Raw genomic sequence first — 24,218 nt, forward strand, 5'->3', positions numbered from 1 at the left:
ATAAACCCCAAAATACGGTAGCACTAACGTTAGTGCTTAGTGCGTTCAAGTGCACTAACGATTGCCGTTGACCCCATGTTTCTACCTCAACTTCTATGCAATTTGTTACTTCTGAAGTTGACATTACCAAAAATCTTGAATAAATCCCAAACTATAGTAGTGGTAACGTTAGTTCTTAATGCTTTTAAGTACACTAACGTATTCCGTTAAGCCCATGATTCTACCTTAACTTCTATGGAATTTGATACTTCTAAAGTTCCCCTCACCAAAAATCTTGAATACACCTCAAACTATAGTATGAACAACGTTAGTGCTTAGTACGTTTAGGTGCACTAACGGTGCACTAACCATTGCCGTTAATCCCATGTTTCTACCTCAATTTGTGTGAAATTTGATGTTTCTAAAGTTGTCCCCACCAAAACTCTTCAATAACTCGTAAACTCTGATAGCACTAACGCTAGTGGTTAGTGCGTTTAAGTGCACTAACGATTTCCGTTAACCGTATGTTTCTACCTCAATTTGTATGGAATTTGATACTTCTGAAGTCGCCCCCACCAATAGTTTTGAATAAATAACAAAATATGTTAGCACTAACATTAGTGCTTAGTGTGTTTAAGTGCACTAACGATGTACTAACGATTGCCGTTTACCCCATGTTTCTATCTCAATTTGTATAGAATTTGATACTTCTGAAGTTGCCCCCCACTAAGAATCTTGAATAAATCCCAAAATATGGTAGCACTAACATTAGTGCTTAGTGCGTTTAAGTGCACTACAATGCACTAACGATTGCCGTTAACCTCATGTTTCTGCCTCAATTTGTATAGAATTTGATATTTCTGAAGACAGGGGTGCCCACAACGGGGGGCTATGACGCAAACTGCGTCATTGAAATATTTGGGGGTTAAAAATCTATATAAATATGTTTTTAGGGTGTGTAAAAATTAATCGAAAGATTTTTTTTCATGGAAGAACACCTACGGATAGACAATTGAGGGGGGGTGCGTCATGGACATGAGGGGGGGGGGCCACTGCTGAAGATACCAAGGGGTAAAAGGACAATAGGAAAGTATAAAAACAAACCAAACCGATATAATTCCCTTCTTCAAACAATTACACTATATTTAATGAATAAGCCCACAAAATTTTGATTATTCTTAATTAAATTGCAACCAACTTTAGTAGTACACATGCCAAACAGAAAGTTCTTAGAGAAAATGCCAAGCCGCATCTGCAAATTACTATTATAATAATAATTATTATTATTAATCAAGATCTTCTTGAAACTAATAAAGAAGGCGAAGAATATGTTGCAGAATGACAACATCCAAATACAAGTGATATTTTATTTCTACGTTAAACTAAGACATCGAAAAATAAACGTTTCAAAATAAAATTTGAATTTAGTAAGTTTTTAATGAGTTGGAAACACTGTTCTCGGAGTCAGCTGCTTAGTAGAAGAATATTACACAATCTATGTTAAGGGAATATAGATAATATTCTTCGGAAGAAGAATATTGAATGAGATTTTATCAAGATATACCGGTACTGGAATTAAACAAGGATTTTTTTTTTTTTTTAGTAGTGCTCTAAATAATTTCCTTTTATTGTATGTACTAACAGAAACATAACAAAATTAATTACATTTTTTTCTCTACTGTACACATATTTATTCAAGAGAGAATCTCTGAATCGTCTCAACAGAAGACTTTTACCCTGAGGCACCATCTGTGTAGTTAAAGAAAAATGAAAGAGCTATTTTGACAAGAATATATTACATATTCGTTCGAACGTAGAAAGTCAGTGCTTCCAAGTGCAAGCGGAAAAATTACACTTTCAAAATAGTCGAATAGCCGCACTGAACAACAGACGCATAAAATAAGATGCACCCATATAAAATACACTTACAATACGATAATCAGCGGATGAAACAACGCATCTGGTCCAAACAAAATTCCAATATACATATTAAATTATCATAATCTCCATTCAGTTATCAATCAATTGGTTTTACGCAGCTTTTCACTCAGAGGTGGATCTAGCCCATGAGCGGGGGGCCTAGGCCCCCAGTTTTTTGAGTGACAAAAATAATTGAAGCTATTTGTTATATATTTTTGAAAGCTTATAGTAAACTCATAATATATACCTATAATAGTCTGGGTTCTGGTTGCACCCAGTTTTTACTTTCTAGAACTGCCTCTGTTTCCACCTTTCTCAATATTGGGCTAGACTTTTCTTTGTACTTTCTTTTCCCTATCCCTTTTAGGATTTCCACTTTTTGAGGGAAATTTTAGACGTTTAGTCAAAAGAAACTACTGTTTGCTTACTATTTATAGTAGGATCATGATCCATACCTCGTTATCTTTTCTTTTTCACAATACAGCAGCCTATTTAATCGTACCACTCGCTTATCCATATTATACACCAGAAACGGGAAAATTGAGGAAATTCGGGAGTTTTCTTTAATTTTTTCAAAATATTTGCGCCCCTCTACCCCATGGTTGGGTTTACGTAGGGATCTGAAAATCACTTGAAGAATAGGTAGTTATGTACACAATGCGTGTGCAAAAATTCACCTTATATTTTGAAAACAAAGGGCTGAAAAAGTCTTGGAAATCTGAAGGTGATCCATTTTATTAATTGCTTTATATACAGTTAATATTTATCGTAGGATAATGGTTCATACCTCGTTCTCTTTAGAATAAACAACCTTGCAGAAGATACCACTTGCGTGCCCATATCATGCACCAGAAACGGGAAATAAGGGAAAATCCGGGAAATTTTCCTAAAAATCCTCTTTTCGAAAAATTTGAGCCCCTCTTGCCTGGGCCAGGTTTAACGTAGACGTCTCGAAATCACCAGAGAAATACTTAGAGTTATACATAATGCGTGTACAAAATTTTAATTTGAATTTTTCAAAATTTGGCCGAAGGTCAAAAATATATAGATATATAGATTTACATACCTAGGTACGTACATAATATAAAAATTTCCTGCAACATTACTATTTGACCTAGTGTCGTGATTCATACGCCATTTTCTTTCGTATGAGGCTTTTTTTCTAATTGTACTACTTAATGTCCGTATCATACACCTGATCTTTTCTGAAAAACTCACTCTCTCGGAACATTTTGGCCCCTCGGTCTCTTGCCCGTTTTCACATAGAGATCTCAAGAAAACTTAGAAATACCCAAAGGTGCACACAATCCGAATGCAAAATGTCAATCTGATATCTTAGAAACTAAGGGCATGAACAATTTTTTAAATTTGTCTTTAAAAAGAGATATTGTCATGCCCCTCCTCGCCGCCAAGTTGACTATTCGGTTCCAAAATGCATCTAGGGTTATTTGGTCCATGCTTGACTTGGCCAATAATAATACTAATAAAAATGATTCAATTCGCGGTCCGTGAGTTTCATAAGCGTTTTTTATACAACACTACGTCATGGTAACTTTTGTTACCATAAATCCTAAAAGAGCTGTCTCCTACCATTCCCAATAGTTTCTCGTTTGATGCTTTGTCCCCCCATCTAGTTTCCATTGTTTCTCTATATGATGAAGTGTATAATCTTTGGAGATGATATGGCGCTTGTTGCAGAATCTGAAGAGAAAATCAATAATATGTGAGGAAACTTGAGGAAGGGTTGTGAAGAATATGGGATGAAAATAAATGTTAGAAAGACAAAAGCCATGGTGATTGGAACGAAGGGGTTGCTGTCAAATATAGAAGTAGGAAGGGAGAAAATAGAACAGATGACTACCTTTTGATACTTGGGTAGTATTATTAGTAATGATATGAAATGTGAACATGAAATAAAAGCCGGGAAATGAATGGCGAAAGAAGTCTTTAGAAGGAAGAAAGTGCTATTTTGCGGAACCTTGAATAAAGATTGAGAAATAAGACTCATAAAATGCTTCGTGTAGAGTAGTGTACTGTATGTTTCAGAAACATGGACATTACGCAAAAATCATGAAAAATGACTGAAAATTTTCGAAATGTGGGTGTGGAGAAGAACGTGATGTGATTTTAGTTTAGCGTCCCGTTCAGCAGTGAGGCTATATGAGACGTGGATCTACTGATTAACGTGGAATCCGAACCATATGAGCTCCCGCCGGGAATCGAACCCGGATCTCCCCCGCCAAAGGCGCTCACGCTAACCGCTTAGCCACGAAGGAGCTCTGGAGAAGAACGATCCTAATAAGATGGGTCGTGCGGGAAACAAGTAAGAGGGGTTAGAAGTGGTAGAGGGGAAAAGAACAATTTTCGAGATTATTAAGAAGAGGAAGAGAAACTGGTTGGAACATTGGCTAAGAAGGAACTGTATTATGAGGGACGTGCTAGAGGATGTTGTGGCAGGAAAGAGAGGGTGGGGGCGGAGGAGACTACAATTAATGGACGATACCAAAATAGAAAATTCGTACGTAAAGACGAGGAGGTCAGTGGAAGACCGTGGAGCATGGGAGTTAATCAGTTGCAGCAAGTGACCTTCCAATAAAGGCTGAATACCTATGATAATGATGATGGAATATCAAGGTTGTATTACTATTTTGAGAGTACGATTTAGTTTAAATTTATTCTTCATTGGAGCTCATTTGGAAGAAGGTCCACATTTTAAAGCCATTGATACTCAGTTTTTCCTCTCTGCTTACAAGTAAATTGTCCAAATATATAAATCGAGTTGCGGGATGAGACATAGTGTGTCTGATAGAGGATGTGAAAATATGTATATGTGCAAAGTTATAGCGGCTGAGCGCCATAAGAAACGGAGGGGGAGGGTGTCAAAGTTGGTGGGGAAGGGCTTTTCTATGTTATAGAAATACATCAAATAGTGTTGAGTCGTAAAAATAGTGAAAGATAAACAATACAAACAGTAGTAGTTTCACATATTAGCAAAAAAAGAATGGACAGAGTAGATCAACTTCCGAAGCCATTTTGAAATCTGTGATATTGTTTGAAATGGAAAGGTAGTCATGTGATATATCAATTACGGTCAGACTGTTCTCAAAAAGTCAATTATGAACTTTAGTGATCATTATCTGTACTTATTTGGAAGATTTAGGATCAACTTTATAGTTTGGCCTTTTTACAAAAATCTAGGAGGCTGATACTTGTATGTTGAAAGTTTGGATTATCATGAAAACAAATTTAAGTTAAACATATCTACAAGCCAAGAAAACTAACAGCGAAATTTGATATCCAAGGTGTATATTAGTGCATTATTATTTATGACATTACTTCCGATTTGCTTCACATAGTGCTGAAGAGAATTGTTCGGAACTGTCTGGAAGAACCGTTTCAGCTTTGTTTTTCGCTTTTAGTTGAAAACAATGTGGAGTTTATATAGCTACTTTTTGCTAAATGACATACTTACTAATATAGACCATGACACAATAAAATCTGATAGATTGGAATGCAATTATAATGTACTGTATGTAGACCACTATTTTTTTTTTCACAACTTGTTATATTTTCACTCAACTTTCTTTTTCCAACTTAGTAAGCAAAATTAACTTGGGACGAGCGTAGCATGTGATATCTGGATGAAAAAGTGGGCTACTGCAGTCGAATGTATTTTCGTAATAATCCAAACTTTCAGCATATGAGTATCAGTCTCCTAAATTTTCGTAAATAACTGTAAAGATAATCCTAAATCTTCCAAATAAGTACAGGTAACGATCACTTAAGTTCAGAATTGACTTTTTGAGAATATTCTGACCGTAATTGATATATCACATGACTACCTTTCCATTTCAAAAATATCAAAAGTTGCAAGATGGCGGCGGAGGTTAATGATCTACTCTGCCCATTCTTCTTTTACCAATATGTGAAACTACTACTCTTTGTATTGTCTATCTTTCACTATTTTTACGACTCAACACTATTTGATTTATTACTATAACATAGCATAGCCCTTCCCCACCAACTTTGACCCCCCTCCCTCTCAATTTCTTATGGCGCTCAGTCGCTATAACTTTGCACATGCACATATTTTCACATTCTCTATAAGACATACTATGTCTCAGCCCGCAACTCGATTCATCTATTTGGACCCTTTAGTTGTTAGTATGATTACCTCACATCCATACATATATGCTTTAGGGATGGCCAATCCTCGAATTTTTACTTTCCGGACTCCGGAAAGTAAAATCGAAAAAATTCGGGAATTCAGAAAATTCCAGACTTTGGAAAAATTCCAGAATTCGGAAAAAATCCGGATTTCGGAAAAATTCCGATTCCGAAAAAATCCGGAATTTAGAAAATTGCGATTTCGGAACATTTCGGATCTTAAGCCGTTTCGCTCTATCATTGATCAGCCAGTCACTCATTCGGGACTTTCAACATAACACTGAATCCCCTGAGTCATTTTCAAACACACTTGTACTTGTTACAGATAGGACATACAGTGTGAAAAAATACAATGACGGTAAAGTGTTCCTATCACCATCTTAGGAGTGAAAAAAGAATATTTAATCACCTGCGGCGGCTCCAGAAGGTAAAAAGTGAGGGATCAGCCGGATCCTAGACTATGATAGGTATAAAATGAGTTTCTCTAAACTTTCAATCTAAATAAAATAAAGAGTTTGGTTGTGTGTCTGTCTATATGTCTGTCTGTGTACGGCCTGGGGACAAGACGAGTAGAACAAGAGTTACCAAATTTTGGTCACGGTTACCTTGGTCCATTCCCCAGATCAAGACGAAGAGCTTTTTTCAAAATTCGAACCAGCCGGTCTCAGGGGGACGTTTACCGGGACATGTAAAAATAATAGAAAATTACCGATATTAGTGTCAAATTCTTAGTTTTCGCGGTCGCTGAGATCAATGGCGAAACTCTGATCTATTAACTTCCAAATTCCTCTCATTCGGCTGTGGGCCGGGGATCACCAGGACAGGGATACCGAGATATGTAAAAATAATGAAAAGTAATCTATATTAGTGTCAAAGCCATAGTTTTCGCGGTCACTGAGATCAATGGTGTTACTCTCACATACGTTGAGTTCCAAGAGTTCCAAATACAGTCCCCATCGGCTGGGGGCCAGAGAAGTTTTCTTTAAATCCTACTAGGGGATCTCAGGGGGTATATACCGGAATATGTAAAAGTAGTAGAAAATGAGATATGTTTTTCCTTTCGTTGTTCAGTTTGTATACATAGATACCAGTAATTATCTTACCCATGCGAAGAATGAGTATTTCAGCTATTAATATATAAATAATACATTCAATTATTTTTGTCTGTTAAAAGACTGGAGAAGCCTCGGCTCAACCGGTTCCGGGTTAGATCCGCCACTGTTAAACACAATATTTGTTTGTATTTTTGAACACCAAAAACTGAAAGGCTAGGATGAAACTTAACATGTGCTTGAACTGAACGATTCAATAAATGAACATAAAGAATTCTAAAACTTTCCTAGAAACCCACTAGGTGTCTGTGTGAAAACCGAAATTCTTAGCGTTCGTTTTGCTATTTATTGCAATGTCAGTAGTTAGTTATTAAATAAGAAATAACTGTTAAAGAATTTATTGTTCGTACTTTTCAGTCTAGCAAAGCGTTCAATTTCTTACATTCGTTGGTGTATTTGCAACATTTCACAGGGATATGATTCCTTCTTTGGATACTAGTTCCACGTTGAGGTAGAATCATTAGGTAAGCAATAACAACAGAGCTTTTACCCTATTCTTTTTGCAAGGGAACTGAAGCTTTCCCTGATTATATAATACAATAATAGTAATGATGTAATCATATCGCTGATCCAGCATTCGTAGAAATATGTAAGAACTCGTATCAAAAATACAAAATAAAATAAAAAGGCATATGCCACTGAACTAATCTTTCTAATTTTAATTTCTTCAGGAAAAATCTGAAAGGAAAATTGCGTCCACGTAGAGAATTTTTGAAGTTTGGGAACAATCAAAAGTCACTCGGGGCTAAATATGGTGAGTATAGCGAGTGTGAAAGTAGTTTAATGCTATGGTCAGCCAAGAATAATTTCAAAATATTGCGGAAGATTGTCGATGTGGAGGATGATTGTCATTTGTCATTTGTGGTTGTTTCTAAGTCAAATTTGGCATAAATTCTTTATCCAAAAGTGTGCGAAAATACTTGTCTCTGATTGTACGACCTTTTGGAATAGGGTGAAATAATAATTTGTGGAACCCAGCGAAAAGAAACTTTCCTTAGCCTCAGTTCGTTTGTAATTATTCGTTGTGCTTTTCCCATTGTTAGCCTTAGTGTATCACAAATTTCCTGCATGGTGACACGCCTATCTTCCATAAAGAAATTTTCAACACGGGCAGTGTAAGCGTCAGTTGATGTCGTTTTTGGACGTGCAACTCTCCCCTCATCTTTCATACTATCGCCCTTTTTTGAATTCACGAACCAATTCTTAATAGTGTTTTCTGCAAGAGCACTATCACCACATACACTTTTCAATTGGTAATAAATATTGGCTGCACAACGTCCAGCTGCGGTAAGTAATTTCAGAATTATCCACTGCTTTTCAACCGAAAATTCCATGTCTCTGGGCAATATTAGAAACACATCTTACTCGTTCAGACACTGTGTTCAACTGCTACCACCTAGTAAACAAAACTTGCACTGCTTAGAGACCGAATTGACGTTCGAACGTCTCTCTCTTAACATGGTTAACTTTTGTTAGCCCCTAGAATACATTAATTCTCTAGGGGATCATCTGCAGATCTTGCCTAAGAATACGCCAGGTGCTGGTCAACATTCATTATTTTCCATAAACAAACGTCTCAACGATTTCTTCGTTAGAGAGTATATAACACCGCGACGAATGGCCTAGATGTTTCCAGGTGTGTAACCGCGAGGCTTGCTGCCTTTTTTTTTTTTTTTTTTCTGTCACATATCCAGTTTCACGGAATCGCTTTACAAACCTTTTGATTGCAGTTTTATCCGGAGCATATGAATGCTTATACTCCTTTCTGAACATTTTCTGCATGGTAGTTGATGACTTCGTTTCTGTCCCATCGTTAAGAACTTATTATTTTGAAGTATGTATAGACTTCGAGTGTTGCCAGATATCAAAACAAACTTTGGACTCCAGTGCACATGACAATATCACTAAAAGCTCTACGTCGTATTTCGTTCCATCATTGTAATAAATTGAGAAAGGAATAGAATGAATGAAATAATAAAGTAATTAAATAAAGTGAATTGGATGAAACATCCCGTATAAAAAGCAGTGAAATCTGAAAGGTGCAGCTAAGTTCGTCAGCCTCAAAATGATTTTAGACAGAGGATGGATGAGTCAAGTTCCTTGAACACTGCATCTGAAACGAACACTGGAACTTGGCGCGAGGTGTCAAGGAAAATTATGTTAATAAGCCTTAGATACGTTGCTGGTGAACGTAGTGGATTTCGGGGCCACCACCACCATTATGGCTGGAAACTAAGAACAAAAATCTTGGTGCACTCGAAAGTGTTAGACATCTCGCACCAAGTTGCAGTGTTCGTTTCAGAGGCAGTGGCCAAGGAACTTTGTTCATCCAATCTCCATTTCAACACTTTCTGAGGCTGACGAACTTGCCTGCATTTTTGCACCTCTCGTGTATTTATACAGATTTCTGCATGCTGTGTGTCTATTCGCTTTAACTGCCCTCTGGTTACTATCGATGTAACTGCTTCATGGGTCCGTAGAGCAATGCTAATTATTCAAAGTTAAGATACAATGTTGCCACAAATGAAATTTTTGGTTCTCCATAGCTGGTGAAGGAGGCCCTGAAGGGTATACCATTATAGAGCATTTTCGCTTTATTATGACTTGTACAATAGTGCTCTGAAATTCATGGGCGACATTTGCGTGTGTGTGTGTAAAATACGACATCTACAATACACACGCTTCTGAGTCAGATCCTCAAACGTCTGAATGACAACGTTTGGCCTATTAATCTAGAAATTCTACATTGTCCTGTTCGAGGCAGCTCTGTATTAGGGACGGATCCAGGACGGACTTCTGAGGGGGCGGTGGGTTGTATTACTGCTACTTAGAGCTACTTTTAAGAGCTACAAACTCTGGGATGGCTTTTATTTATACATAAAATAAAAAAGTTTCCTCTTCTGGGGAGGGGTGATCGGCCCGATCGCCCCCCCTGGATCCGCCCCTGCTCTGTATACTCCTCAACATCCACCATACTCTCTAATGCACACTTATCCACCGTCGTTTAGATTAATTAAATAAAAGAATTAACTATAATATTCCTTTTCGATATATAGAGTATATGAGACAGGATTGTTTGCTTTAAGTGGGATCTGAACCATTTGTTGATTTTCTTTCTGCGGCTTAGTACATCAGCTGGTATCTAACCAGGGACTACACGTGCTGGGAACAAATAAGTTATCCCCTTGGGCATGAAAGGGCACATACAATCCTTTAGCATTGAAGCCTTCGGAGGAACAATGGCAGAATATCTTAGAAAGCTGAAATAGTCAGTGGAACGTCGAGATACTGGTAAAGAAAAGGACTTTGTTTGTGCGAAGTTGAAAAAATGAAATGAAATCTTTGAGTTTTGTACATCCTCAAGAAAATTAACAGGAAACAAATGAAAGAAAGGAAAGAATACAAGTTAATTTGAAGTAATTTATCCGAAGGATTCTAAAGAATATTACAATAACTTTTTTCCTTATTTTTTATATTTAGTCCTAAGAAAGACCTCCTTATTAGGTAAGAGAAATTATATCGTTCAATAATTACAATTTCATATCTTCAAAACACAGCTTTTTTTTTTTTTTTTACTGTTCACCCGTCAAAGGGGTACACCCTTTCTTGGGAAAGAGAGGAGGGCTAAATTTACGGAAGAAAGGAAAGCTATGTATGGTCTATAGGTAGTTTGGGATCAAAGGGGTATTATTTATTAATCTTTATTAAGCATCAATTGTGTCTAGTAATTTCTACATAGGAGATTTCTCGGATTTCAGGATTTTTTTTTTTTAATCTTTATTAAGCATCAATTGATCTCAAAGCGTTCCAGAGTTATGATAAACATTGTTGAAGCTTGCAACACTGCTTAAATCGTGTAGTTGCTAGAGCTTGATGTAATTAGAGCTACTAAAAGCTATTGCTATAGAAAAAAATAATGCTATAAAAGAGAAAGGAAAAAATCATTTTAGATATTTTCCACAAATACGCCATTTTCAGCAGTGTATTGGGTTGACAACACTGCTTCTTCGGTCTTTCTGTTTAATACGTGCTAAGATGTCCCCATCCTTATAGTTGCATCGTGCAAAGTTTCGCTTTTCTCTCTCTTTTGGTTTGTCCATTATAGCGGATGATCAAGATAAGCTATTTACCCTGTATATTATCAAGATCAAACAGTTTGCAATTACACGTTAAGATCTTGTTTTAAACAGTAATAAATAGAGACCGGATGTTTATTCTTTAATATTAAAGATATGACTAAAAATAAAGTTTTAGAGTTTATATGGAAGGTTGTAGTTTCAATTTAAGCAAATTTAATTTGCCTATTTCGTCCCTTACAGCCTAAATAATTGCTTTAGTGCCTAACGTTGCCTATTCTATGCATTTTCTTCAAAATAAAGCTTCATTGGGAAATATAAATTATATACAGTAAAACCTGTTTTCAACGGACCCTTTATTACCGTATTACGCAGACAACGTAAATCAAAACAAGCCTCTTAACGGAAAATTTTAAAATTTCGCAGTGCAGCATTTAGAAAGTTTTTAGATATGCTATGAGAGGTTAGATATATTTCTAGCCAAACAGACAGTGATGTGGAAACTGAAGTAGACACTTTAATAGAGAATTATATGGAAAGTCTGGAAGGAGAAGAGAAGATGAAAGAAGAAGAGAAATAAGACACTTACTTGGAAGGAAACTGTAAGCTAAAAACTTATCAAGATTCTTTCAAAAGTTTAAAAGAACTGCAACATTTGCCTGAAATGTCGAAATAACACTGATATGCTTAGATTTCTCTGGCTAAAGTCACTGCGGAAAGTTGAGTAGACAAGCATCGGTGTGTATAGAAAACTCTTCAAGACTATTTGAAAAATTAAGTTGACATGTGTACAGTATTCCTTTTTTCTGTTCTAGGGGTCTCGGGTTCAAACCCTGCTCCCGCCAAGTGAACTTTGTGGTGGACAAACACCGTGTGTGTGGGTTTTCTCGGGGTTCTCCCGCTTCCTCCCACTTTCTTCATTCCACCATTTCATTCATCTCTCATCATCACCGTCTCCTTTAGCCTAACCGGCATAACCGTGGGACGTAAAACTCAAAAATTTTATTTCATTTCATTTTCATTTTTTTTCTGTTCATTTTAAGTTTCGCGTGTATTAATTTGTAGTAGAAGTAAATACTATAAATTGACTAAGGTACGTACATCTTATTTTTATCTCAGTATGTTCATTACATGCAATCATGCTTTCTTTCATAGATCTACTTTTGTTAACCGGAAACCCATTTTTAAAGGAAATTTTTACGAGTCTCATTCGATTCCGTTGAAGACAGGTTTTACTATATATATATATATAAATATATATATATATATGTGTGTGTGTGTGCGTTGTTATAAAAATATATACATGGAATGCATGTCAAGCTTCGTTTTTAATTGTATTGAGAATTTATCCTCATTATTTCGAGTTACATTTTAGTGCCTATTTTTTTTAAAAATTTTAAGAGACTATCTCCCTGCCTATTTTCCGGATTCTTGATGCCTAAAAATCCGGTCTCTAGTAATAAAGTTCCTTATGTAGTGATTCCCAGCCGATGTGTCACGGACTCCTGTAGGGTTTGTCGCGAAATTTTAGAATTTACAACATTTTAGAAAAAATGAAATAATTTTTTCAGTGTAACATCCCACGCGTGTGCTCTTTACGCTAAGGGACACGAATGATTAACGCAAGTGAATAATGATTAATGAATTAATGGAACGAAATATGGAACGAAACGAAATAAAATAAAATAAAATCTTTGAGTGTTACGTCCGACGTATCTGCCGGCTAGGCTGAAGGAGACGTTGATGATGGGAAATAAATGAAAATGGTGGAATGAAGAAAGTGAGAGAAAACGGGAGAACTCCGAGAAAACTCACACACACGGTGTTTGTCCGCCAAAATCCACTCGGTGCGAGCTAACATCAAACCAGGAACTCCAAGCACCAGAGGCAAGCGCTCTTACACTGAGCTATCGTGCACTCCTTAGAAAATTTTAGAATTTAATAATTAGTTGAAGACAGACTGTACCATTCAAGGCCTCCAGCGCCAGAAATACTGCTCAGTACTACACAGAGAAAAATCCGTTCTCCGTACAGCGCTATATTGTACAAATATACGGTATCCTCTTGCTTACTATAGAAATCAGTACGGAGCATACGTTATCCGTATGCTACATAGGCACTGCCCTTAGATGTTACATCATGCAGTTGCAGGATATCAGATATCTAACAGTTTTCCGTATATCACATGCATATACTTATGTCCTTCGTTAGCTATATGTTATATGCATTCATTTGTATGTGAGATCCTGACCGCCTACATTGTTTCATACGGAAAGTACGTATAGATGGAACACTTATACGGAAAGTATTATAAAACATTCGTTTTCAGTTATACGTCTGCTGTACGTTAAGTCCAAAAACTACAGGAATTACGCAGGTAACCTAGTTTTTTTTAAGTACATTTTTTTTTTCTCAGTGTACATAGAATTTCTAGTTTAAAGAAACTTACAGTCTAATACTACTATAATGTATATGATTATTAATAATATATCAAACAAATGTGTCACTGTGTCATAGGCCGTTCTATAAAGTGTATCGACGTGAGAAACATCTTGGCGTTTGAAGGCGGCGCTCCAAGTTCTCTTTAAATGCTGCTAGCAAGTAAGAAGCCAGCGGTATTGCCACGTTTATTTAGTACACATCCACGTCTATCCTCTGCCACCTGATCACACTGTAGTTCGTCTGCTTAGCCAAGCCATAGCCACACCCCTTTCTCACTCGGCAACATCGCGTCAGAGCTTGCGTTTTATTCGTTTAGCTGAAATGTCAAGATGTTTGTCACAGGCTTTAGTGAGTAATTTGTGCCTACATACAAAGGACGAGATATACATACTCGCTAGACACTTTGCAAACGTTTTTTTGTTAGTAATTAAGCGATAATTCCGTTCCAAGAGGCATTAGTCAGTAGATTTTAGAATACGAATATATTTATACATCTATCCGTAGACACAATGGGCCGTATCCAGAGTCATTTTGACGCGTGATTAGAGCCATACTAAAGAGTTCGACTAACATAAGGTTCCTGTACTAGTCAGGCCCTTAGTATGACGTTAATCATACTTCAAAACGACTCTGTATAAGGCGGAATAGATTTACTGTGCATTATATTGAACTGTTCAAAGTGAAAACACTTTGTCGTTAATTTTACTCGTTTGCCGATAGAGGCGCAGCAACATTTTTAGAATACGCCCCAGACGTTTTCAGAATTGTTGATAGATGTAGCATTTCCCGTTCTGTTGAGTTCAAACACAACAATCAGAAGTTGACATAAATTAAATGTCTTATTTCTGAAGCAAATAGAATAATAATTATTTTGTTGGTATAAGCTATGATATCAACCAATATAATGTTATGGTAGGTCATCCTAGAATCTAGAACAACAGTTCTCAATAAAAATATGCTACAACTAAGAAATGAAATTAAACCTGAAATGGGTGTAGCACAAGTTGAAGTCACTTTTTCTTTTCTTTTGTTTATTTTTGAAGAGACATATGGGTATTTTAAGCCCGCGTCTCTAATAATCTAATCTAATATAAATAAAATAAACAGTTTGATTGTGTGTCTGTCTGTCTGTGTCTGTGTGCGGCCTGAGGACCAGAGGAGTGGACCTAGAGTTACCAATTTTGGTTACGGGTACGTTGGTCCAGGTCCAAACCAGGACGAAGCATTTTTTTTTTTTTGCTTTTTTTTTTAATTCGCACAAGGTGGGTCTCCGAGGGGTGTTTACAGGAACAGTACAAGTACTAGGAAATGAACGATATTAGTGTCAAATTCATAGTTTTCTCTGTCGCTGAGATCAATGGTGACACTTCCATTAGCGATGACTTTGAAATTCAACTACCATTGTATGATTACCGGTGGGTGGGGGTTACCGAGACAGGTAAAAATAATCCACAATGACCGATATTAGGGTCAAATCCATAGTTTTCGCGGTCGCTGAGATGAACGGTGATACTCCTACTGGCGTTGACTTGCAAATAAGCCCCCATCAGCTGGGGACGTGAGGCTTTTTTTTTATTTCGAACCAGGCGGTCTCAGGGGGCGTTTACCGGGATATGTAAAAGTAGTATAAAATGACCAATATTATTTTTTCTTTGGTTGTTCACTTTGTTTGCATAGATATTTTATCTGATCCATGCGAAGAATGGGTATTTCAGCTAGTTCTTAATAATCTTCAATGCTAGAAGCTAACTTATACGTTTCTTTAACTTCAGTTACCCTTTTCAGCTACTAGGCTATGCAAGACATAGACATATAGATTAAGGTAATACCGGAACGCCTTCATTCCTCTGAGCCAGGAATCGAACCCAGAACCACGTGAACATAACGTACGTGCGCTAACTACCAGACCAGCAGGTAGAGCAGAAATTCTTAAGAATGGGTTGTATGTATACAATAATCCTAATTCTTTCTATATATAAAACTACACGAATTGACATAAATAAAATGGTACTTCCGGTTCATATGGAAAGTTGAAATTTGGCATGATTGTAGCTTTCTGGGACTAACCCACAGGAAAATTGCCAAAACTGAATACTTTTAAGTCTTTCGGAGTCTAAAGGGGACATGAATTAAGTTGATCTTGAGTTTAACGTCCCTTTCAGAAGCGAGGCTATATGAGACGTGTACCTACTGATTAACGTGGAATCCGATGCACATGAGCTCCCACCGGGAGTCGAACGCGGGTCCGCCACGCCAAAGGCGCGAACGCTAACCGCTTTGCCACGAAAGGACTCTAAAGATTGTATGAAGAAATTCCCCATGGTATATAAATAGACGTTATTTTAGACATATAATATCAGGTTCTTGAATATTTGGAATTAGAATAGAAACTTGAAATTCGGTATGCTTGTAGGTTCTCGTTAGAGTTACCTGCACAAGTGACCAAAAATAAAAATTTCAAACTTTAGTGGGGATTTTATGGGCAATGGAAAAACCTTTCCCATGTAAGTTATATGGAACATCTACATCCCAAAATGTTCAGGCACTTCCTGTAGGGCTACAAAGATTAAATTTGGAACGATTGTAGCCTTCCGGAAGAAACCCACAGAAAAATTGCGAAAAGTGAATATTTTTGGATTTTTAGGGGTCTGAAGGGGAAATGAAAAATCTCCCTGTTATTTACATGGACGTTTTCTTGGAATATAAAATATTATCTTTTAGGTAGTTGAAATAGAAAAACAAATTTGAAATTCGATAGAATTTTGGGTCTGAGGTGCAAGGCCGTAGGCCGATCAAACATGGGGAACTGGGGGCAAGATCCCCAGCTGGTCAAAGGCTAGTATAAATATCTATAAAAGAAGAAGTAAGTGGCTTTTAATCAGCGAAGACAAACTACTAAGTATAAACGTGAAATTTGAACAAAATACTACTTTGTCAAGAGATCAAAGAATAAGGTAGAAGTTTTAGAAAGATAAATATCTATAGCTGAAGTGCCCATTCTTTCCATCAGTCAGATAAAATATCTATGTAAACAAACGGAATAATAAAAGACAAAAAATATGGGTCATTTTCTACTATTTTACATATTCCGGTAAACGCCCCCTGAGATCCCCTGGTTCGAATTTCAAAAAGAAACGCCTTTGGCCCACAGCCGATGGGGGATGTATTTGGAAGTCAACGAATGTAGGTGTATAACCATTCATCTCAGCGACCTGATTAACGTGGAATCCAAACCACATGATCTCCCGCTAGGGATCGAACCCGGGTCTCGCACGCCAAAGGCGCGTACGCTAACCGCTTAGCCAAGAAGGAGCTCTTAATGCAATCGGAGTTTCACCATTCATCTCAGCGACCGCCAAAACTATGGATTCGACACTAATATCGGTCATTTTCTACTACTTTTACATGTCCCGGTAAACGCCCCCTTGAGACCCCTCTAGTTCAAATTTTGAAAAAAGTTATTCGTCCTGGTCCAGGCTTCGACCAAGGTGACCGTTACCAAAATTTAGTAACTCTCGGTTCAATCGCCTGGTCCCCAGGCCGCACACAGTCACACAGACAGATCGCAAACGAACTCTTTATTTTACTTATATTCGATTAGATAAGGGGGCAAATGGGGGTTCATGACTTTTCCCCAAGAATAGTGTATCTCATATTGTAGATAGGAACGTGAAACTTGGCATAAAAACTCACCATTTAAAATATAAAACTTCTCCCTTTCCCCTTAGAAGCGTTCTTGAAAATTCCGCACCTAAGGGGAAAAGGAGCAATTTCTATAGTAGACCTATTTAAATTTTCCCATTATTTGTTTTCAAAATTCCAACTGCAAGGAATCAAATAAATTGGAGATACAAAATTTGCCATTTGAACTCTTAACTAAAAATAATGGAATATATATTTCAGAATCGGCGATGCAACTAGCTAGTTGTCGCCCGTGGCAAGAACTCACATTAGCGCCCCCGGCCCTGACCAACCAAACCAAAACACTCCCCTACTTCGCTTCACACAGTAATTCTCCTATTTTATTTTTCTTCAAATGGTAAAGCATAGTTTTTTAAAATTGCAATACACAATTTAGTTTTTATTACAAGATAAAACATCAAACTAATCTATATTTCATTGCCAGATAATCTGAGAGTAGCATGCTTGACGTATTCTTATAGTCTTATCTTATCATCATAATTGAAAATCACAATTATTTTGGAATTGTATCGGTATGTGCATATGTGTAGAATGAATCAACAGTCTGTTGCTTTAGAATAGAATATTTAATTATGACAAACAGTCAAGTTGTTGTCTCGAATATTATACTCGGATATTTAGCAAATCTCTTAAATCGATGTAAGTGAAATAAAAACACAAAAGACTGGAATCAAAATTTAACTTTCCGGCCTCTTTTGGCTGCAAAGGTTTTTACAATGTCCTCAAACGATAGCTTTGAAGATAACTTATGCTCTATGGCAGTGTTTCTCAAAGTGTGGGTATCGACCCATTGGTGGGTCATGGGTCGTTTTTTTGGTGGGTCACGAGAAGTTTTTCCTTTTTTTATGAAAATTTTATTTTGATACAAAAACACATTGTGAAGTACTATTCAGAAAATGAAAATTGGAAGCGTTTGTTAATGAGGTAAAATCTAAGTGGTTACTCAGAGCCCTGCCGTGTTGTACAGTCAGTAGAGGTGCTGGATTAGGATGGAAAGAGAATGGGAGGGTCAAATTCTGTCATTGGGTAATGCATTGCGTCGGAAGTAGCGTAGCTCTATTACCTTTCTATGGAAACATTTTAACTCTTTAACCCTCTTTGCGCATGCGTACAATTTCATATAACAGATACAGTTACTGTGAAAGAAATTTTCATTACACTTGGTCAGTCGTCACCGACTGATATTCTCGTACCGACAGAGCACTATTACAACTTAGTTTGAAAGTGGGATATTTACGATAAACATAAAAGAAACCAAATAAATTTTGATTTATTAAAATTTAAGTATCGAGTTTTACTTTGTAACATTGTGGTCGCTCGGGGTGTCCACAACTTCCCCAAATAAATTTCACGTTAATCACTCATACGGGCTGTTATTGAACGAACTGAAATAAATACAGCTGTCTGTTCATACCTCTTCCTAGCTTGGTGGATCACAAAATAGTTTTTATTATTTAATGTGGGTTGCAGTAACAACAAGTTTGAGAACCACTGCTCTATGAATATAATCATATGGTTGGTGATTCGTTGTTGTTCTGTTAAGTTTCTGGGGTATTCTTTTATGATGTTTAGTTTCCTAATACTCCTTTCATTGCCTTACAGTTAAAATAAATATTTACCCAGTTTTGCGCCCCCAAATCCGGAGAACGGGGCACAAGCCCCGTTTGCCCCCCTTAGTTACGTCACTGCTCAGAACGTAAGTTCATTAACAGATAATTTAATTGAGGAATTTCTAATGTACAAAACGTATTGAATTATTAAAAATCGACAAATTTTGATACTGTGACTTTTTTTTAAAATCTGTTTTTGAGATATCTTCATTGACATTGAGACTTTGTGAGCAACCAAATATTAATATAACGGAATGAGATTTCTAACTTAACTAACATGTTAAAATTTTAATGTCCTGAATTACAAGAGTAAAACGAAGATTTTGCCGCCTTCTCGAAACAATATTTTTAAAGATCCTCTAGTTTACATACATAAATATAGAAAAATAGATTTACATTATCTTCCAGTGATCGAAATGAAAATACTTTCGCACTAGTTTTGCCGATAGGAGTGCGCCAACACTTTAGAATATATTCCAGACCTTTCCAGAATTGTTTCTAGATGTCGCTTTTCTTCATGTTTATGAAATCAAACAAAATAATCAAAAATTAACCTAAACTAAATGTATTATCTCTGAAGCAATTAGAATAATAATTATTCTGTTTGTACACTGTTAAAAATGGTTTCTTAAATTCGAGAAAAAAATCCTCGTATTTGAGAACATCCGTTTCTTACCTGTGCACCGAGTAATACATTCTTACAAGTGAGATTTCGACTTTCTCAAATCATTTTGAGAAATAATGACTCAAATGCGAGGAATTATGTCTCATTTTTGAGGGTGCAAATGCTTTCTCAAATTTGAGAAAAAATGTATTTTTTCTTAAAATTGAGAAAGTAACATTTGAGGAAATGAGACGTATAACCAAAAGTTTGAGAAACACATTTCTCAAAAATGTTTGAGAAATATCTTCCTCAAAAGCGAGAAACGGTGCACAGAAACGGGATTCTCAAATACAAGAAGACGTAAAAGGATATAAACATAATATAAACATGCAAAAAAAATTCAAACTATTAGTACACCTAGAATTTATATTAAATAAACACCTATAGTTATAGATATTGTTTAAAACATAACACATTTAAATCTTCACTCCAACTCAAGAAAATTCCACGAATACCACGATGGCTTGTATTTTAGGTGCGTTACTTATTCCTACTACATCAGACAGTTGAACATTTTCCTTTTTATCACTGTTCACTTTCTCAAGACTTTTCTTTTTCATCGACGTGGTTTACTCAAGATTCCCCCGTTTCCTACACCACTATACCAAGTTCTTGATAATACAGATTCAAGAATTATCCGTCTACTTCAGAATAACGGCAACAATTTCTGCTGGAGTGTAACGTCCCACGATTATGCTACGAAGATCAGGGAGACGTTATGATGATAATGAGCGAAAATGCTGTAGTGAAGAAAGTGAGGGAATCCCGATAAAACACACATAAGATGTTTATTCACACTGCTCACTTGACGGAGGTGGAATCAAACTAGGGACCCCATGCATCGGAGGCTACTTCTACCACTGAGTCATCGCAGTCCAATATGCCTACTTCTCTACCATAAAAAGTTGCCTACATGAGAAAACACCGTGTTTGTGGGCTTTTCCAGGATTCTCCAGTTTCCTCCTACAAGAAACGTACACAGGAATTTATTTCGGGGGGTTCCAAGTTCAATACGAGGACAAATTGTATTAAAATATGTAAAATTGTCCCTAAAATTAGATAAAATTTACATAAAAGTAGCAATTTCTGGGAAGGTCTGGAGTTTCAGGACTCAGCCCCTACCTTCCACCTTCTTCATTACGGCAGGGGCATGTGGCAGTTTCTGCCCCTCATAAATGTGCTGAAACTCCACTGCTAAGGATTCAATTCAGATTGGAAACAAGGTCACAAACCCATGCAAAAACTGCCAAGAAACGTACGTCCACATTTTCATTACACCATTATTATCCATCTCTATCACTGTCTCTCTTAGCCTTGGAGCACAATCGTGGGACGTTGGATTAAAAAATAAATGAAATTTTTGAGTTTTACTTCCCACAGTTGTGATGGGTAGGCTAAAGGAGACGATGATGATGAGAATGGAAAATATAGTGGAATGAAGAAAGCGGGAAGAAATTGGAGAACCCCGAGAAAATCCATGCACACTGTGTTTATCCACCAGAAAGCCCACTTGCCGTGATCTGAGAATCCTGGGATCAAAGCAAGGGCCTCATCGCACCAGAGGTGAACCCTCTACCACTGAGCTATCGCAACCCCTATATTAAATTAAGAACAAATACGTACAGTACTATGCCACAAATAACCTGCTAACTTGTGTCATTAAAATGATTACTGGTCGTGAAAAAAAGGAGGCGTCAATCTTTGCTCGGTGATCAGTACAAAGTACCTTGCACAAAGTACCTTTGTATTACAATTCCATAATAATAAATAGCACGTTCTTTTGTAACGCTGTTTCTAACTACACAGATGATTTCTAACTACATAAGTCATTTTGCACATTATAACGAATGGCGAAGGGTGTAAAACATTGACATGCCTCCGTGCCCTACGGGGCTCTAACCCGCCTTCACTTGTTATTGATGCACTCGTTGTTATGTGAATTGAGTACTGAGCTTTGATACATAAAGGAGCCAACCTGACTGCTATAGCCTATATAACCTGTTTGAGGGGGGTCAGTGTTCTACACCCCAACGAATGTACTACAGTAACTTTTAGTCTATGGTAGTATGTTTACAATTCACCCAAACTTACGTTCAAATGTTGATATGCATGCTGCTCCTCGCCGCTGTCACATGACATGTATCCATACGCCACCTTAGCTACATCACCTACTGCGTACTCATATCCATTCGCACTCTGCTACAGCCGAAATCCTTTATCTCGTTTCCTGAATAGTAATTGAGCCCTAGCAATATTACTCTCTAGTAAAACATAGTAATATTATTTCGGTAAGACTGTTACCCTTATTTTTAATCATCTATGATATTGCAAATCACGCACTATTTCATTCTCATTTTTAAGAAGTGAGAAAATCTCATAAATGGGAACCTGAAAATTTGCCTTGAGCTCACAAATGAAAACACATTTGAAAATAATGAGACATTTTTCCTCAAATATGAGTAAATATTACTTATTTTGTTTTGAACTTGCATTTTTCTCATTTCTGAGCAAGGAAATTTTTAAGAGTGTATAAGCTATGAGTTAACCAGTATTAAATTATGGTAGTTCTCGTAAGGATCTACAGCAATCGTTCTCAATAGAAATATATCATGACCAACTTAGAAATGAACTTGAACATCAAACTGATGTTACCAGAAGAAGAAGCAGCTTTTTCCTTTTCTCTTTCTATTTTTGTTTCTTTTGCAGAGACATATGGGTAACTTAAGCCCGCGTCTCTAATACTTGTTACTAATCTTTTATGGTAGTGGTTTTCAACCTAATTTCTACCACGACCCCATTTCATCACATCCTCTTGCTAGCGATCCCCTTATAATTTCTGATTTGTAATAAGCTTGTGTGGGATTTTTAATATACCTACTTGCTGAACCTGCCCTCTCTACCAGCGCATCATTCATAGATGAGCATGAATCTCCTCGTCATTCCTGACAACATCTGTGCATGTCTCTTTACAGACACAAGTTAAAAACTCTTCATAAAAATCGGCAAGCGATACCACAAAGGGGAGATTTCTCGATTTTTTTTCAATATCTCGCACCGTTTGCAAGATTTGAGCCTACTTCCGGTTCAAGTTTCTAATTCATGAATGATCAGTATTTTTTCTTCTTACATGCAGTATGAAATAAGCAAATACATTACATACACAATTAATTATATGTCAGTGATATGGTATTTATTGGGCAAACCACTCCGAACAACGAAGATTGATCTTAGACTGGAGAAATGGTTATCCTTCATTTCTAATTATCATTTGGCCATGAAACAAACGTCTGAGAGATATACAACCCTTGTATACAACTATGTGGTGTTGGAATGTATAACTCATAAGATTTTTTTTAAAAAAAATCAACACTTCCAGTGTACCTCTAAAAATGTAATAAAGAAATAACAGCCACATTTAAAAAATATATTTACTTAGAACTGGACAATCTTTACAAAATTTGGAATCGACGAAACGTTTCTAGCACTTGAGGTTCTCGAGATCCAGTCAGTGATGCTACTTGGAGAGAAATTTCCCGCTCCGGTGTATCACGCAGCCCATAGGGTGTATCACGAAACTTTAGAATTTGAAAATCACGAAACATTTTAATAATTCATTAAAAATAAATTTGAGACAGACTGTACTGTACCACTTAATGGCTCTAACGCCAGCGACGATACTCAGTTCAACATAGCCATTACTTATATTTATTTCATTTAAATTACCATTATTAATAATTAAAAAGGTAACCCAATGTATCACAATGCCACAGACGCTCAGTAAAGTGTGTCGTCAGTGGAAAAAAATTGGGAACCACAGACTTAGAATATGCATTTTAATGAAAAATAAAAAACAGTCCGAGGTAGTTGAAAACAAGACTATATCCAAAAATGTATTTCAAACATTTCAGCCGTTTTTCCGTGATTAGATCATACAAAAGATAACTTTCTCTTTTATACAGTATACCAACGTATTAATCCGCGTGTATTTTTCATCTCCTTCTCACCCTTTCTTCCATTTCTCTTCGTCTTCGATATTGAAAAGCACAAACGCAATTTCGAAGTGTCACGCTCGATAGTTCCCCTTAGGATATGCAATTCCAAAATCTTATCCTATTTACAGTCTAGGGTGCTAGGATATTATTTATACAAAATTACAAGGTTCTACTAGTTATAGTTTCATAGATCTATCGAGCGATATATATATATATATATATATATATATATAAACCCTACCCCCTTCGGATATGCAATTCGGAAAACCTCCTCTTATTTGCAGACAAGGGTACATAGAGAACATTTATACCTTATAATTTCGGAGATCTAACGAATGAAAAAGAAATAACTCCCCATCCCATTTAAGGATATACAATTCCCGAAACTCTGTGTTATTTACACCCTAGGGTGCAAGGATAGCATTTATTCAAAATTTCAAGGTTCTGTGACACATAGGTTCGGAGATCTCGAGAACAGCATAAACTATTGAAACCCATCCCCCACAAACCACCTTCGGATATGCACCCCCTTTAATTTTAAACATTGTGCATCT

This window comes from Thermobia domestica, chromosome 6 (assembly GCF_964235325.1).
Source record: "Thermobia domestica chromosome 6, izTheDome1.hap1.1, whole genome shotgun sequence".
Classification (NCBI taxonomy): domain Eukaryota; kingdom Metazoa; phylum Arthropoda; class Insecta; order Zygentoma; family Lepismatidae; genus Thermobia; species Thermobia domestica.